At 43.4% G+C, this 19621-nt stretch overlaps 1 protein-coding gene across 2 annotated transcripts in view; it reads right to left on the bottom strand.

Annotated features, from left to right (window-relative positions):
* The window catches only part of LOC109039186 (uncharacterized), a 178215-nt gene that overhangs the window by 8630 nt on the left and 149964 nt on the right, over positions 1-19621 (bottom strand). The window lies entirely within an intron of this gene.

Here is a 19621-nt window from a genome sequence, read left to right as displayed (position 1 = left end):
CCAATAGTTTCCTCTAAAATAGTAAAATAGTAAATTAATAATAGTAAATTAATAGTGGAGAGTCTGAAACACCGCACCCAAGAAGTGCTCTTTCTGCACTCAACACCCCACCTACGGCTCTCTTCGCTATCACGGCGGCATAGGAGGCCTCCTGAGGAAAGGGGCTGTTTAAGGCCCTTACAGGGCTGTCACAGAATTTAGAAAATGAAATTCCCTGAGGCAAAATGTCAATATTTGTTATTTGAAACGTCGAACCCATTCCAGACAGCAAAGAAAGGTGACCCAACAATTTTTTCCTGACTTTTCTAGGTTTTTCCTGACTTTCGAGAAATTCCCTGACATTTCCCTGGTTCCCTTGACGCAAAATGTCAATATTTGTTCTTTGAAACCTCGAACCCATTCTAGACAGCAAATAAAGGTGACCCAACAATTTTTTCCTGACTTTCGAGAAATTCCCTGACATGTCCCTGATTCCCTGGACGCAAAATGGCAAAAATTGTTCTTTGAAACGTCGAACCCATTCTAGACAGCAAATAAAGGTAACTGAACAATTTTTCCCTGACTTTCGAGAAATTTCCTGACATTCCTCGGTTTTCCCGGTATTTCCTGCCTGTGGCAACCCTGCCCTCAGAGTCTGGCAAAATTTCCTCGCCAACGGACGACGGCGCAGCGTTATTTCTGCGCAACACACGATAGCTGAAAGACGACAGGTTACTTGACCGTCCTCGCTTGCGTCAGCGCGCGGCGTGTAGCGTGCGTGCGCGCTGCAGTGCGAAACTTTTTCGCACGCGTTGCGTCTCGACGCGGACCGGACCGGGCGTCCTCCGAGCGCGTCGCGACGCCACGCTCCCGGTCTCACGCTTCTCGCGTTAATAACGCGTTGCGCCCGGCGACGCGGGTTAACGCGGCGGCATCGAGTTCCCGCGTTAACGTGGACAACTTCATAATAGGACCAATGTTATCCATCTAGCTGATATTCGTGCGCTCTCTACAGGCAGAGTGACGAACCTATTTGGGGCCTTTTTAATGGGGGGGGGGGGGGGGGGACTTGGAACTTAGTTTTGAAGATATACACCAGTATTATGGTGGGGGAAGTGCGGGGAGAAAAATTCAGTTATTAGCGTTACGTATTCAGGGTTGCCACAGAATTTGGAAAATTAAGTTCGTCGATATTTCCCCTGATTTTTCTGACACACTTTGGTAAAATTCCGTGACAATTGAACGAATACCAGATGTTAAAAAGACATAGTTAGAAATGGCTTTCACGCAAAATTTGTGGTTCGAAACGTCAAATCCGCTCGAGAAAGCATATAGAGGCGATTTGACGATTTTCCCCTGACATTCCCAGGCTTTTCCTGACTTTTCAAAATTCCCCGACAAGAAATTAGGTTTAGTCTGACAAAAAGTTCGGCTGCAGGTTCGTTACTCGAACAAAGTCCGAAGAAAAACCGGGGCCTGGGAAACGTTGTCGATGAAATGACGGAGTGCTTTTCTCGCTAAGCGGCGCTGCAGTGCGGTGCGGGCGTTCGGCAGTGGCGTGGCGTGCTTTGCGATATATCGATTATTGAGGTGTTCGCTGCGAACACCCTATTTATCGATCCTTTTCCATGGGCTTAAATGGCATAACAATCGATATATCGCAAAGCACGCCACGCCACTGGCGTTCGGAAAAAGCTCCGCCGAGCTGACGACTATAATTTGCCTGGAACCGGTCGCGGGCGGCGCAGCGCACAGTGGATCCAGCCAATCAGAGAGGTCGGACATAACATTTTCGACGAAAACTGCAAATTTTGATGTCCATTCTGTCACATTTTGAAGTTCAAGGTATGTTCCTAGAGGAAAATTTCACGAGAAAACCAATGGAACCATTTTTACACGGAGAAAAAAACTTCGTGCGTGGGACCCGAAGTTAAGGTCATATGGATCTCTGAAGTTTTCGGATTGAGCATCTGAACACTTTAGGTCCAGCTGCTGAGGTTTGGATCACACATCTGAAACTTCAGTTCTTACATCTGAAGTACTTTGGTTTTTGACATCCGAACAACTTCGGTTCTCGAATCCGAAAAACTTCGGTTCTCACATCTGAAGTACTTCAGATGTAAGAACTAGATGTGTGATCCGAGTCTCGACAGCTAGACCTAAAGTGTTCAGATGCTCAATCCGAAAACTTCAGAGATCCATATGACCTAAACATCGGGTCCCACGCACGAGGTTTTTTTCTCCGTGTAAGACCTCAAAATTTTGCAAAAACGGAGTTATGAGCTTTTAAAGTCTCCAACTTTTTTCCGAGCTCTCCCATCGACTCGATCAACTGTGCGGCGGTAGGGAGCACGCAGAGGCGCAGGCGGAGGGTGGCATTATGCGACGGCACGGCATCACGTCGGCTTAATCATTTTAATGATGGCGAGCTTTGGATATTGGCGAGGCTCGTGTTTTTATGGATCCACGCGACGCCGAATAAACGCCCGGCGACGCGACGCTCCGTAAACTCGGCGAGCACCTTTGAACGGAGGAAACAGAGGACGATGCAACGAAAGGAACACATGAAAAATTGGGGATTGCTGTTAGAATATTTTAATACATTTTCTCTAGAGTACCTATATAGAGAGAGTATGGACATGTCGAAAATTCTGAGGTTAGGTGATGGAGCTCTTAGAGCCCAAAAGGGTACGCAATCTATGAATTCAAATTATCCAGAGGGATTTATGATCACAATTGATGGGAACCGTCGTTGGTAAAGCACGTGTTTGACTTGGTTTTTGCATAAACTTAATCATTTTTGCGGAAAAAAGCTTACTTATGAATTTTCTTGTCACTTTTCGTTTAATATTGGAGTCTAAAGATTGACAGTGACATTTTTCGTTTTCAAAGGTAACCCACCCGTTTGGGCCCTAAGAGCTACATATTTCGAGTTGTCCATACTCTCCCTGTATAGGTATACTCTAATTTTCTCTAATCGCGCTTTTCTACAATGTCCCGTTTATTGTTGTCAAACTTTGGATTGCTGCCGTAGGTTCACTTTTCAGAATTTATGAGGGTTCTTGGCGACAAAATGATCCAGAACTCAAACTTTCAATCTGTGGTACATTTACCCCCTTTTTTTTCGAGCGCGATTTGATTCACGTATATGGTCTGGCTTTTTCTTTTGAACGGGAAATTCAATTTTTTCGGAACCACTGCAGAATAAGATCGTTCATATCTTGGTTAGATGATAATTTTAGTAACTTCAGTCACCCGCATCGGGTTCTACGAGAAAATTTGAAGAGGAAACATTCAGAGCGCTCAGAGTATCTTGTCTGGTGGTCCGTTGACAAGTGCTGTGGAATGCGCGGTCGATCGAGAAAATCGCCGGCTCGACAGTGGCGTGATGGACTCCGAGATGTATCGATTGATCGACCATTTAAACCCACGCAAAAGTATCGATAAACAGGGTTTTCGCAACAAACACCTTAATAGCCGATTCCTTACCACGGCTTCAAATGGGAAGATATTGATAGTTCATCGAAAAATATATGAAAGCCTCAGTAGCATGGCGTATTTTGCGATACGTCAATCGATCTACCATTCAAACCTACGGAAAAGGATCGATAATCAGGGTTTTCGCAACGAAAACCGTAAAATTCGATGCTTTACCACAGCTTCAAATGGGGAGATATCGATAATCGCTCATTCACGCCTAACCACTGCGGCTCGAGCTCGACGGATCTAGAGTCTTTTTATGCTGAGAGTAAAGACAATGCGAATCCATTTCTGATTGGTTCCCGTATTTTAGGCTGACACAGTGTTACAAACGGGGATGAAGATTACAGTTTCATCAATTGAAAAGATTATGAACTGGAATGGACCGGGGAATGAGGAGTACGATAAGGAGCACATGGAATGAGAGAGGGAACGGAGAAAGGAATACGGGAATAGGTTGATCAAAGATTACAACAAACGTCCGATTTGTGTAATCTTTATTCCCGTTTGTGACATCCATAAGCCGCGTTGTCTCAACTCTCTCTATAAAGGGATTCTAAACGGATCCCGCGCGAAACAAAGCCGCACGGCCGATGACGTCATAATCCTCGCAATGAATCGGGAACCACGTCGAGGTTTCTTAAAAGCTCGAAGACTTAAATTGCACGAGCAACAATGATGGGATAAAACGGATAAACGGAAAATAGTGAAATAATGCGAAGACTTGGAATAAACCTGCCGTTTCGCACCGCCAGGAATGTAAATATCGATCCGCGTTAACGGCGTTAACTCCGATACCGCTATCGATCGGAATTATTTACGATGGGATGTACGAGATTCGCAGCATCGCTCTCAAACGCTTCAAATGCTTTCCCGTTCCTCGTGTTTCGTCAACGATGATGCGGGTTGCTCAATCCAATTTCAACGCGACAGGAAACTTTTCAGCTTAGAACTATTGACGACCGAGGAATCGAGAAAATTCTAGCGGAGGGTAATTATTGCGAGTAGAGTGCTAAGCTCAGATTACAATTGCTCTTTGAATCATCTACTCGCTGATACACACTATCGATGAAAAACAGCTGTTTTAGATGAACTTCGCCGATGGCTATGACCTCTGAAACCGCGAGCAGATTTTCAGCAAGATACCATGCTAGGAACTTCTGAAGAAACGGTCTCAGGTTCAGAGTTGTCCATCGATCGATCGACCATCCAAGTGCTGAAAATCCACCTTACAGGGTCGCCTGACATTTCCCTTATTTTCCTGACAAATTTGGTACAATTCCGTGACAATTGAAGATCTGACGGATGGTTAAGAAGGCATAATTGAAAATAGTTTTCAGGCAAAATTTCTTGTTCAAAATCTCAAACCCAGTCTAGAAAACAAATGAAGGTGATATAACAAATTTTCCCCGACATTTTCGTCATTTCCCCTGACATTTTCCGGTTTTACCTGACTAAGGCGACCCTGTTATAAGTTAGTGACGTCTACGTCGATGACGAGGAGTTGATCGACGTTGACGCTCTTTTAACTCATGAGCCCTCTCCACAACGCTATTTTCACGTGCCCAAGGCTCAAGAGTTAGCATATTTTGACGCTTCATTCCTTTTGATTTAATGCCAATATACCCACTATTCCATTTTGCAAAACGGAATCACGTCCACTTTTACATTGATTCTTATCCAGCTTTCTAGAGCACACCCCATTTTCCCCACACGTCTCTAGTTCCTCTTAGCACACTGGGGGGAAAAAAAAACACATTGGATCTAAAGTCCAGACTCTTGAAAACATTGACAGGAAAAAATACTCTTGACTCAATCGAATTTTTGCTTGAATCAAAACGAAATCCGCTTAAATTAAGAGGCTTGGTTCTTGATTTAAGCTAGATTCTGATTGAATCAAGAGCACTTTTTCTTGTCGATGTTTTCAAGAGTCTGGACTCGAGATCCAATGTGTTTTTTTTTCAGTGCATAAAAATGTCCATCAACGTCCAGCAGGAAGTTCATTTGGACATATTTCTGTCGAACGGAACTATGTGCATTATGATGTGAGCCCTGTTATGCACATATTCTTATAGATCTCAGGGCTCATGTCTTAATGCACATAGTTCTGTTCGGCAGAAAAACGTTCATTTCATCCTCTACTTCCGATTACTCTTCCCGGTCTCTCTCAGCTCTCAGCAAAAAAGCCTCGGGAATTTTCAAGAGCCTAACGTCGTTTTCTGGAACTTTGGCATCAACGCGTTGTCTTGCTGTTGGGGGCACGAGCGCGCGCGCTCGCCGCCGAACAAATGTCAACGGACAAACGAAAACTAGGCGGGCGCCAATTTTACTTTTCACTGAGCGCGTGCGAGATGCGTCGCGGCGTCGTCGTCGTCGTGAGAGGCGCCGCGACGCGTGGCAACCGAAAACGAGCGAGCGCGTCCATGCGTCCATGCCGGACGCTTTGTGACTTTTGTTCCGTTCGTCCTACTTGCTGCCTTCCGATCGAGCGCTGCCGCCCATGCTGTGCGATATATCGATTAATCTGCCATTTAAACCTATGGAAAAGGATCGATGAACAGGGTGTTCGCGACGAACACCTCAATAATCGATTCTTTGCCACAGCTTCAAATGGAGAGATATCGATAATCGATCATTCACGCCTCCTCACTGAAAATTGAAGCTCCGGAAACTAGTCTCGGAGTCGTTCAAGCTTTGCTCTTATTCATCGTTGTGACTTAAAAATAAATTTATATCGAATCTATAATAGAGGGGGAAGCTTAATTTAATTTTCTCGAGAGGTGCAAATTTAGGTACCTACGGATAGAATGGAAAAGTAAAGATATCTGATTTTACGTATTACGTTTTGGGAAGTAATGATGCTCACACGGGGGAAAAAAGAGGAAGAAAACGGTTTACATGCCCCCCCCCCCCCCAAAAAAAAAAAAATAATCTACATGCATGCAAAATTTAGTCAACTGCATCGTATTTTGAGTACGGCATGTCTGGTTGACACAGCAGAGCGTGACTTCACGCTGAACCTCAAAAATAAATCAAATGAATGATGATTATAAATTAGCCAAGTGAGTCTAAAGGACCAATAGAAACATATTTTGCACGATGTATGTAATTAAGAGCAATTAAGTTGAATTTTTAGTTTTTGGGTGTCAAATTGGACTGTTTAAGTAGAACTGCCCATGTGCGTTTCACACCGACCAGCGACAAAACTGTGTTTGGTGCAATGCGAGAAGTATTCATGCAGTCTTGTAGGCGCTAATATGATTTTCGTGCCGACCGGCGCGGCGCGGCGACTACAGAGTGTTACGCGTAATGCGTGAAGTATTCCTTCACTCTTGTAGGCGTTCCGCACTGACCAGCGACCGCACTGTATTTGCCGCAATGCGTGAAATATTCCTGCAGTCTTGTGGGCACCGATATGCGTTTCGCGCCGATGCAACGTGTGGCCGCACTATGTTTGGCGAGATTAGGAACGATGATGTAGCATTAGATTTGAAAGAAACTGCAGGAACAGAGGAAAACACGTATTTCTCGAAAGAGCTAAAACTACACTTGAATCACTAAATACAAAAAGGGCACAAGTTCAGAAAACCAAATTGTTCGGGAGACACAAAAAACTGTTTATTTCGTGGTAGATATTTTTTTTAAACATAACGACTTTTCAAAAAATATCTACTACGAAATAAACAGTTTTTTGTGTCTCCTGAACAATTCGGTTTTCTGGACATGTGCCCTTTTAGTATTTAGTGATTCACTTAGGCGTCTTGCTCTCCAAGCTCCTCAATAATTGGACCACGTTTAGCAGAAAGGAACCAAGCCACGTCAGCCCTTGACAAACTTAACCGGGCAATTCAATTTTTTTACAAGAAAACGCTTCAGCGAATTTACTTGAAAGATTAAAGGAATTTGCTTCGTACTATGCAGAAAATCACCGAAATTCACACAAAAATCCACACAACCGTTTTCAAGTAAAAATTAAATTGCCCAATTGAATTTGGCGGCTGATGTGCGATTAGCGCGGTCCGATTCTTGATTGCAAGATGTTGTCCAATTAGAGATACGCATGGTATGGTGCGGCCCTTAATTTTACAAAACCCACGATTTATTTCCTTTAGGGAGATCCGATTTGTAACATTCGCCTCACCTGGAATCTATTATTTAAACCGGACGAAAACGGAAGGAAAACCAGCGTTGCCAACGCCCACTCCAAAAATCCACGGAAACACTCCGATGCGTTTTTATCTTCCCGACGAAACCAGCCGAGCCCGGAGAGAATTTTCCCGGGCGACACTAGCGAATGAGATGACTCCACTAGCGACGAGCCGCGCGGATGGCGGGAACTTTTGAGCCGGACGGCTGATTGACGCCAATTAGCCGCTGCTCGAACCGGCCGGGGGGGGGGGGGGGGGCCGCAATAATCACAAAGAGGATCCAAACAAGAGCGCGCAAAAATACGGAAACAATCGGCCAACGATGACGCACGATTGCGCCGTGACGTCACGGACGGACGCTCGGATCGCAGCAGCGCGGCGGGGGGTGGAGGGGGGGAGGAGTGAGTGGTCGGCGGCGCCGGCGCGCTCGATCGGTATCGGTAACTTATAATCTGAGATGGAGTCGCGGAGACAATTGCCCGGAAAAGAACTTAAAAGGAGGAGGAGAGAAGAGACTAAAGAACGGTGGCCGCGCATCGGCGAGGCGAATCGGAAAATCGCACTTTATAGTCATTTTTGTAGGCGTAGAAAAATTCTAACGACGGAATAAGGGAGAAAAAAACGCTAAGACACGCGGCCCGAACGGCATGTAACAAGGTGATAAAGTGGCGCTGGGTCCGTAACATTTCGCGGGGAACGCAAAACCAAAAAAAGTGCACAATTTTCAATTCGAGTCAAACATTTTGAGATTTAATGAGTGCTAGTGCAAGACTGATGGGGACAGTGTTCAGCTCAGACAGCTTGCATTGGAAATCCTTGCACAAGATTCCACATTATACTGGGAAACCCCAGATTATTTGCAGTGCAAGCTTGCATTGCTAAATAAGTTAAAAATTCCGACTCCTGATGGCCGATACACTTTTGACAGGATAAATGGAGCAATGAATTCAAAAAACGAAATACTACAACATGGAAATCAACCGGAGTGCTTCGAAAGAGGAGCTGTTAAATTTAGCAGGGGGGAAAACCGGCAAACGGAATCTAAATTTGCACTACAGACATACTTCTTCGACTCAAGGTCGCCGCCGATCTTATTATTCGTCAAGCAAAAGGAGAGGAAGAAGAAGAAGAAAGCGACGACAAAGATGAAGAAAATCACAGAATTTCATCAAATGTCTCATTGTTGACAGCTTCTCAATAACAGCCCTGCGTTACAAGTTCAAAATGAGGCTTGAAACTAAAATGAAAGACTTCTTCCCTCCTTCGGGCCTTCCTCCTCGCGATCGAGCCGCCTGACCTATTCAAGTATTCAACCCAGTGGCGTCGGCGTGATTTGCGATAAATCGATTGATCCTCCATTTAAATACATGGAAAAGGATCGATGAGCAGGGCGTTCGCAACGAACACCTTAATAATCGATTCTTTACCACAGCTTCAAATGGGAAAATATCGATAATCGATCATTCACACCTCGCCACTGATTCCACCCGCTCCTAGACTGATGAGAGCAATTTCACGGGTAGCGAAATGTGCTTGATTATTTAGCCGAAGAGAATCAGGAAAAAGTAAAAGGGAATTTTCGACACCTTGAAAATATGATGAATTCTGAAGTAAAAGGGTGCAGACTTTTTTTCTTCGAAACTCTCGAATATGGACTTCATGAATGACGTTTAAAAAAAGTGTTTAGAATTACATTTTACGCTAAAGTACACTGAAATAACGGACATTGTTGTCCATTCTTCCATGCTCTAATTATTAGTGAATATGTATTGATGCCACGTTGAAGCCAATACTACGTTACTGCGTGAATAAAAGTACCGCCTATTTCTTTTTCCCCCTACAACCATCATAGAGATTTGAATGAGTAAGTGTATCACAGCATACAGTTGAGTCTGGTTGCTTCATTTTGGCTTCATTTGTTAAGTATTTCTATTACGCCCTCGATGCTTTTCCTAGGTATGATTTGAGGTGGTAATACACATGAGCAGCGTCTAAACTGCCCTTCCTATCGGAGCAAACATTTTTTGGGGCTCCAGAAAGTCAATGGAACGTGATTGCGTAAAGTGTTCTTGAGTTAAGGTATTTAATTACGGGATGTTGGAGTTTTTTGGCCAACGTGCGTAAAAAGTTCACCTTAAAGCTGAAATCTCATTATAGAGGGAAAAAGCTCACACACAAGCACAATTTTCTCTCAAAGAGATATGCTGTTTGGAGCAACACTAGTTACGTCTATTCAACTTTAAGGTGAACTTTTTACGCACGGTGGCCAAAAAACTCCAACATCCCGTCTTACGACCTGTGCGTTCACCGCTATCGGTTTGTGTATTTAATTACATAAATTGAAAAGCAACTTATCGATTGTAGACCCTGGAAAATTTTGAGTGTTAAGGTTGAAATTTCAGTCCAATATACATACCTGAAACAAAAAATAAAAACAATACATTAATAACTTGCGACGAAACGGTCATATAATTTCAAAGCTTTATCCGGGGTCAAAAAATTCAGCCCCCGAGCGTAGAGGAGGATTGGATTTGATTATATGCCCCCCCCCCCTCCCCCTAAAAAAAGCAGTTAATGCGAGGTCTCTAGGCTATAAGATCACTGGGAGAATTGCATGGCTTGGACTCGTCCAGGATTGAAAAGGAGTCTTTTGAGTTTCAAAGAAGGTAAAAACGAGGGGAGAACAAAAGCCGGTGTGGGCACGGAGCGCGGCAGACTCGAGCGACTGATTTTATGGGGCAAGTTGAACAACACCGCTTGGGTTCCGGTTTGCGACTGGATATACACCGGCATCGGCATGCTTCCACGGCCGCTTGAGCCAATGTTCCCGGATCCTGGAGCGTGGCGTAAGCGCAACACCGACTCAACGATACTTCAAGCGATTGGGCAACACTGCTTGATATTCGGGGATCCACGATGGAATGTTAGATAGTTCGTTAAATGGCGAGAGTATTCGTCTATTAGCCTGGTTACACGATCAAATTCCCGTCAAATTTCGATCAAAATGATGACCAAGATGGCGGTCGAGAGTTATCTAGATTAAACACTAAGAAGTGACCCAAAACTGTATGTAACAAGGTCCTTAGTCTCGTACTGTTGCGCATTAGAATTCTAAAAATTTATTTTTGACTCTAATTTTAATTTTTGGTATTTCTTTACTTTGATTCCCCACGAAATGGTGTGGACCCAGCACCATTTCTCCACCTTGTTATCTAGATTGATGAGTAGGTAAAGTTAATTCAAACAGCGTGCTAATTGAAATAAGCATGAAATAAGCACGGTTGTGTGGAGATCAGATGAAGGATGAGCCCCACAGCTCCATCATCTACCATCAAATTTTTGCAGGCCGCAGAAATTTGATGGTAGATGGTGCACACCAGTCACCATTTGATCGGAAATTGATGGAAATTTGAGCGTGTAACCGGCGCATATCTATTGTACCTCTGTTGCTATACATTTACACACTGGATTCAGCGGCTAAAACAGCAAAATTTGAGATCTTTCGAAAGTGAATCAGTGAGAACGAAAACACACCAACTCGGTAACTCGAAAATGCTCAATTTTAATTAAAGACAATCAGTAAAGGTCATTGAAGTTAGGGCATCTATTCAAACTCGGACCTTTAATGTGTCCTCAAGTACTTGTCTTTCGACACCAAGAATCTTTTTCTGAGACTAACTTCTACACTTACTGTCCAGTTCTGTGCGTGTCTTGATTATTTTAATTTTTTCGAGTTTGTGTGTTTTCGTTCTCACTAATTCAAGTATGGTTTATGGTGAGCAAAGAAAGCACGGAAATTGACGAAGTTCCCGACGAAACACCCGTAAATCCACACAAAAGATCTGTACTTACTGCTACTTATGCAAAATAGTAACGTATAATACTACCGCGGTCGCCTGACATGAAATGAATAAGTACACTTTGCTGATAGTTTAAAGTAAAGTTAATCGACTCTTTACCATTCGAACGATTGACGAAAGTCCTTTAGATGATCATTGAACATTTTGCGAAAAACAGAAGGCTCATTCAATATTGTTCCGGTCGAACACAACAGGGTTCATTTTCTTGAAACTTCAGATTTTATGACTGAAAATGTCAAACTCTAGTTCTGAGGTGGGAATGACCAAAGACATTTTAAGGAACATTTCCAAGTACATTTAATGTAGATCAATCATATACATAATGTACACCGGCAGAGGCAAAAAAAACTTGTTTCAACGACAATCCGGAGAAAAATTTGCTCTCACAGAGTCGACTCCGATTACTGGATTTGACTCGAGTTTTCAAGAGGCAAAATGGGCTACAGCGTGGAATCTCACTTCATGGTTTCTGACAATGCAGAGCCTAAAAATGAATGGCAAAAGTTCTAGATTCCTCGCTGGTGTTTAGAATTTAGCCACCATCATGGATCAGCTCCGAAGGGGAGCTGTGACGAAGCGAGAATGGTCGACTATTGATATTTCCTCATTTAAAGATAAGGTATAGAATCGATTATTAAGGTGTTCGTTGCCAACACTCATTTCATCGATCCTTTTGCATAGGTTTTGTTGGCAGATCAATCGGCATATCGCAAAGCATGCCACGCCACTGGAGAGATTGCTCATTGAAATTCAGGGAGTCTAAATTTGGCTTGCTGCTGACAATGAGCACGGACAACTTTCGAGTTCCCGGAATAGTTGACATGGCTGCATTGACGGCGGACGAGGTATTGGAGAAAGATCCGAATGCAAGCGTAGCTGAATTGAGAGATAAGTCTAAAATTAACGGGTCCGCAGTCCGTGCCGACTTCTCAATGAGATTCGGGTGATGAAAACTCGACGTCAGAGCAACGTGACAAAAGTAGTGATGCAAAAAGCTTGCATGGAGCCAAAATTCTTGCTCGAATAACTCACGTCTTACGGCTGAAGACATCCTTTTTCTGGCAGAAATGAAAGGATGGGGTGGAGGAGGCGGAATACTGGGGAAAATATAAGGAGGAGGGGTTGGAGTTGAAATGGCAAAAGGCATTCGTGAATGAAAATAGATAACATTTTAAAAGCTAACGATGCGGAGAGTAAAAAATGCGACTGAAAAGCACCTGGAGAGACCTTTAACTATGTTCTGAGCCAGGAAGGAGGAACCGTTATCTATCCCAGGTTGGAACTGAACAAAAAAAGATGAGACATTTTAATTCTTCATTCAGCTAGTTCAGCTTGCAGTCAATTTTTTCTAAAATGGGGATGCGTGTTTCCCTGTTTGACTTCATACAGGTCATTGCTCTATATGATGCAAGAATTCAAAGATATCAGATGATACATTTTTCCAAAACGCTTAATAAGACGTACAGACATCTTGAATATTCCGTTGTATATATTCAGAGATTCAGGCCTAAGAAAAGAATGGCATCGTCTCATTGTTTGGTGTCTCAATATATCCGCCCATTAATTAGACGCATTTCTGCCCTGGTAAAAATTGGCGATAAGAGCTGCGTTTCAAAATACCATAGGAATTCTTATAGCCGGCTAAAGAAGGCTGCAGAAAATCATATAGCTGGCTGTAGAATGCTGAGAAAATCGTACGGCCGGGCTATACGAAGCGATAAAAAATTATGCTGCCGGGCTATAGTTCCTATAGCCGGACTTAACACTTTATCGCCTGGCTGTTGCTTTTTCGCCATCGATTATAAAAGGCTACAAGAAATTGTGTAGAAATTAGTGTGCTTTGGAAATCATCAAGTTTGATACGGAACCACCTTAATATTTACAAAACACACGTTATATTTTCCTTTAATACATATTTTTTTTTCATCAATTAAAACGAGAATAATCCATACAGGATGTGCAAACATTTCAAAATCATGAGTTGAATAACGCTGACTCCGCCAGATTAAATATTAGAGCCCAACACAAAGCGGAGCGGCGATGCACTGGCGCCTACAAACCTAACAGGGATACTTCACGCATTGCGCAACGCGTGAAGTATCCCTGTTAGGTTTGTAGGCGCCAATGCGCGTTTCGTGCTGGCTGCCCGCCTGCCGCACCGCAGCTCGCCACGGCGCTTGAAGCAACTATTTCACACCAGAGGTATTGCACAGTATCATACGAAACTGAAGGCGCTCTAATATATAGGGAATGGCAAGCATCCATCAAAAGTACGGAGCTTTCCTCGCAAAATAAATCAAGATACTACGGCCCAAAAAGAGAGTAGTGGTCCAAAAACTCACTAAGTCCTAGCATCCGTAATTAGTGACGTTTCGCATACACTTTATCGCCTGGCTGTGAGTTGCTTAACCGCCATCGGCTATAAAAGGCTATAAGAAATTGTGTAGCCGGCTATAGAAGCTATTGGAAATCTTACAGCCGGCCGTAGATCTATGGTATTTTGGAACACAGATTCTACTGCCAATTTTTCCCAGGGATGCCAGAGGGAACTATGTGCGTTATGACGTGAGCCCTGTTACGCACACATTCTTACGGGTCTCAGGGCTCATGTCTTGATGCACATAGTTCTGTTTGACAGAAATGCGTCCAATGATTTAAAGTGCCGAGGAATGAGAGCTGGAATTGCTCGCAAAATTGTCCCTGTCTCTTAATTCTAATGATATATCCCGAGTTCTAACTTCACTTGGATTTTGTAAACAGTACGCGGAAAGCGTGAGGGTCAGGAAGTCAATCAGATGTGGCATTTTTGAAGTTAATGAAAAACGAAAATCCCAATAATGATTGACATAGGTGCCAGCCAGTGATCGAGTCAATGGCATTTAAAAATATTCACTTGTACACGTCCGAACTGGAGCAATTTCTGACCTGCCCGCCTAATTGGATACAGCCTAGCGAGCGTAAAGTTCGAACAGGACTATGCATTGTGAGCTGAATTACATTTAACAGGAACCAACAATGACATGAGTAAATCCAAAATTGGAACAGTTGATTTAAGATGAAAAACACCACGATACAGATGCTTTGAGAGGGGAGGGGAGCCATAAAAAGAAGTAAAATTGACGAAACTAATTCAGACTCTGAGGAAGAAAGGAGGGGATGAGAAGATCGATTAAAGCGCATCTCGTGGATGTGATGGATCCAATACCAACAATACTGCCTTGCCACGGTAACGGCTTCGTTCAAAACATTAGATCGATAAAGGTGCCATAATTTAGAATGCACATACAACAGCCATCGCCGTAATTTTATTTTATGTATTTTAGTTTTTTTTTTTAAATGTTGGATTGGGAAACTGCACTAACAACTCGTTAGAATTTGTCAAAAGTTGACGTTAAGTTTGTTAAGTCGTAACCGGCTGATATTACCCTTTTCTTGGTAGGGATATTTTAAAATGCTATCATTCGATCAGAATAGGTCATAACCAAAGCATCCCTAGCTCCGAGTCTGAGCTTAACACGCAAGGCTGGATTTTTTCCTCTCTACCTGTATTAATAACCAATTTGAAGATAGTGGAAAAAGAATGAAGACTAAAACGGCCTCATGTTTTTTATTCGATCGGCGGAGGCGCAGAATAGAAGGCTACTTGCCAACAATAAGTGAAGGCAATAAGACGAGAGATTAGGTTGAAACATAGCGGGGATGCATAAAAAAGATAATAACGATAATAACCGCAGAGGCCGAGAGGTCAACTACCTTGGCAATTGGATCTATTCCTCGCCCGTTCTCTCGAAGGTGGGTTACCCCGGGGGGAGGGGGGGGGGGTGTCTGCAAAGTAAGAAGGTGAGAGTGGAGGACCGGTCAATTCCGGCTGAAATTTTGCGGCGGATAGCCGATAATGGCGGATCAATCACGTCGCGACTTACGACACTCGAATTTCACCTCGTTCTGAAATCAATTTATGCTGCCTCCCTTTCGGAGCCCGGTATGCCATTAGGCCGCCGCTGACCGAGCGCGATTGAAATTCAGCAGACGCTCTTGCGAAACCATGAATTTAGTGGGTACCACGCCGGCCGTTGTCCGGATTCGACGGAACGTTACAATCCTCCTCTTCCAGGTCGTCTCGATTTGTCGTGAAGAACAGAAAAAGATATAGCTGTTGATGTTGACGTTGTTGTTGTTACACGGGACGGAGATGAATCGCTTCTAGAGGAGCCCAATTCGAAAAAAAAAGAAAAAAAATTGGATGACGAAAAAACTAACTTTGAACAAATATTTCCGGAGAAAGTACCTTTTTTTCAGTTGAAAATGTTATTCAGTCGTCTTCGCCCCCCCCGTTCAAACATTTTGCCAAAAATTGCAACTTTTCGTCTCTTTAACGATACCATATCCTATGATACCATAGTGCAGGGCAAACCTTCAAAATGTCATTTCAGCGCAGAAAGAGTGATGAATTGGACGTATTTATGCTGCAAGGACGTATACAAAGTTCCTTTCAGCATTAATACGTCCAATTTTTCCAACGCGATGTAACGTAGGGAGTACCCCAAACTTTGGAATTCGGCAAGTCTTGGGCTCCAAGTACATAGAGAGAAATTATGTGAGAGGAACCAACAAACAGTGGGATATAACTACTGGGGAATACCTATTTTCAATGACTGGTAATCGCTTTTAACGATTCTTTTTAAACGATAAAAATAGTTCGAAATAATTAGGATCGCAAGAAATTTTTCTGAGTCGTGTTTTTGGGCTGAAAACATGTAATCTCTACCCGACTTGCGTGATCACTGCATTGCCGGCCACGGAACGGTTGACTCGTAGTATCAAAAGTGCGAAACAGGAAAGATATAAAAAAAAAAACGGAAAGACTGATCTCGGCTGTGGTAGGTGAGAAATGATAAATTTGCGATCCAAAATAATGACAGAAATTTCAAATGTAAATGAAATTCCTTCCCTTCGGAGGTCGGCGGCGTCCGTAGACGAGAGTGCGTCATCCGGCTGTTTAATAAACATAAAATGACGGATCCTTGCCGCAAGAAAACAGCGTAAACCCAGCGATGGTCAATGTTGACGGCATCTCGCGAAAACGGCGCCGCCAGATATGGGCAAAAATTCAAATTAATGACGAAATAAAACACAGCATACACTGAAAAACTGGGTATAAACTATATAATGTTTATTCTCTTACGATTAGTTGGAAGGGGGAAAAAGTCTGTCTTTGATTTCAAGTAAATTCTTGGGGCTTAAATTATTTTATTTTCATGTATTTCTTCTTTATGAAATGGGTCAGTTATACGCTGGTCATAGAATCGGGTTTTGCTGCTTGATTCCTGTAGGTTAGCTAGAAAAATTAACAGTTCTCCAAACATCAATTCTCTACAGTCAATATTAGCCGATAAACCGAATTTTTCAAGGCGCGATATCTCGGCTAATGATATTGAGCGTAGGAAATGGCTGTTGGGACAGATCTTATTATTTTTCGCCTGTCTGCAAGTATCAAGCATCAAAACACGATTCCGTGACCCGCGCAACCGACCCGTCAACCCGTTGAGAGAACCTCTAGTAGAAGAATTATTTACCATCCAAACGGAGCCCCCGTTCTTTTATTTAAAAGAAAAAAAAGAAAATATTCCAAGAAATTAATTTTTCGTAGACGACTGAAATAATAAAGACAGCTAATTGAGTTTTACTGGAAATGAGTTCTATTCACAACAGATAGTCACCTATTCCGATCTCCGTTCAGACCGGGTCTAGGCTTGCCACAGAATTTAGATAGTGAAATTCCCTGACATTTCCCTGATTTCCCTGACACATTTTGGTCGAATTCATTGACACTTGAAGATGTGACGGATGGTTAAGAAGGCATAATTGAAAACAGTTTTTAGGCAGAATTTCTTGTTCAAAATCTCAGACCCATTTTAGGAAGCGAATGAACGCGATTTAACACATTTTCCCTGCCTTTTTCGTAATTTTCGTCATTTTCCCTGACATTTCCCAGGTTTCCCTGACTTTCGGAAATTCCCTGACATTTCCCAGTTTTCCTGACAGTGGCAACCCTGCAGGTCGGCCGGGACCAGACGATCGAATTTTCTGTCCTGGTTCGACAAACTCCGATATTTCAACGAACTAGTTCGGACAGCGTTGAATCTGTTCGTCGAACCGGCTTGAGCGTCTGGCCCGAGGCTGGCGCTGTGGCAACGGCGCGAGGACTGGAGGGCCGAAGAGGGAAGCCCGCCGTCGCCGGACGTCGGGACACGGCAACTCGCGTCACAATTTGACGTTCTCAAAGTCAAAGTTCACCCGAGTTCGCGGCGCGCGACCCCCAAAGTACCGGCGCGGCGCTAAATATAAACGCGCGGTGGCGGCGCCGAAATCGCCTGGACTCCGCAAAAATTCGGACGGGACGCAATAACGCGACGGGACGTTGTTGACACCGCGCTGGGACCCGCGGCGGGATCGGATCCCGGCCCCCGGAAACGATCGCCGGGGATTCGCCGCGATTCGCGACAGCTCGGCATTGAACGGGATCCAACATTCCCCGCCGTCGAAATTCCGCCCATGAGGAAACCCCATCCCAGTGTTTCAAATTGATAAAAGCGATTATTGGAAAAATAATTGTGGTTTTCGGGAAGAGAGAAGAGAAATTCAGTGAGATTGTGAGGCCTTCCAATGACGTCAAGCTCCCAGAGGGTAGGCAGGGTTCAAGGGCTGCATGCCATCCTAAAATATCTGAGTGGGCCGCCTATTTTCATGAAATGCAGCACAGAGAAAAAGTCAAACTCTTCTTTGAGTTCTTATTTTTCCGACTGCACTTGATTCTTACTTGAATCGGTGAGAACGAAAACACACCAACTCCGTAACTCGAAAATGCTCAATTTTCATTAAAGGCAGTCAATTTTCATAAAGGTCATTGAAGCTAGCACATCTGTCCTAGCTTACACCTTTAGAAGTGTCCTCAAATGCTTGTCCTTGGGCACCAAAAATATTTTTCTTCGGCTAACTTATGCACCCACTGTGCAGTTTTGTGTGTGTCTTGATCATTTTCATTTTTCCGAGTTGGTGTGTTTTCGGTCTCACTGATTCACTTGTAACAGACAAAAAAGCGACTAATAGATCATCAGGACATTCAGCGGGCAGAACATTTCGTACACTTACGAATTGCACAGTCTTCTTCCTTCTTTAAAAGGAGTTGAAAGATTCGTTATTAAAAACACCGTGCATGTCTAAATAGAAGAATTGCACAATACATTCGAGCATGTACAATGAATCTAATAATAAATAAGGCGCATTCATGCATTTATTGCACTCATTCTTTCCAATAACTTAAGCTCGATAAGCGATCAAAATCTCCACCTTCGAAATGCGATCGCTTCCAGGCTTTGAGCAAAGCCTCCCTCTCTTTGATACCACTGGTAGAATGGGCAGGTGGGCAACCAGTGGCGTGGCGGGAATGTTCGATTATCGATATTACTTCTCCATTCGTAGCTATGGTAAAGAATCGATTATTAAGACGATCGTTGCGAACACCTTAATAATCGATCCTTTCCCATTAGTTTAAACGACAATCAATCGGTATATCGCAAAGCGCGCCACGCCACTATGGGCAACATCTGAATTTTTTCTCGCAATAGACCAATCGTCCTCTCTTACGCCCACAAGTACGCCGTATAATTTGCGATTTACAGATTGATCTGCCATTTAAACCTCTGGAAAAGGATCGATGAACGGGGTGTTCGCAACTTAATAATCGGATCTCTACCTTAGCTTTAAGTGGGGAAATATCGTTGATCGATCATTCAGGCCTCGCCACCGGCACGTCGACGCGGTAAATCAGGCACTTTTCTTCTTGGCCGCGAACAGTAATTAAAATGTACGCAATGTGGGCATTTTCAGCGCATGGAAATAACCGTGCGAGTTGAATTAATACGGCTTGGCGTTGCTTCACTCAGCGTGCTTTCGGACTCGCAACTCCTGGCTCTGATGTTTCTACTATCATACCGACACGCAGCGAAAACAGCAAGCTGAATTTTAATGATTCATAATGGGGTAAACGTAATATGCTTGAGGCTCACTATTTTACAAAGAGCAATCTGAAGGTATGTAGTAAGCCAGCACACGTCTGTTAATTAACAACAATTAAAAAGAGTTGGAAATTAA

This window comes from Bemisia tabaci, chromosome 1, assembly GCF_918797505.1.
Source record: "Bemisia tabaci chromosome 1, PGI_BMITA_v3".
Lineage (NCBI taxonomy): Eukaryota > Metazoa > Arthropoda > Insecta > Hemiptera > Aleyrodidae > Bemisia > Bemisia tabaci.
Note: the sequence above shows the minus strand (reverse complement) of the source record. Positions and strands in the feature narration are given on the sequence as shown.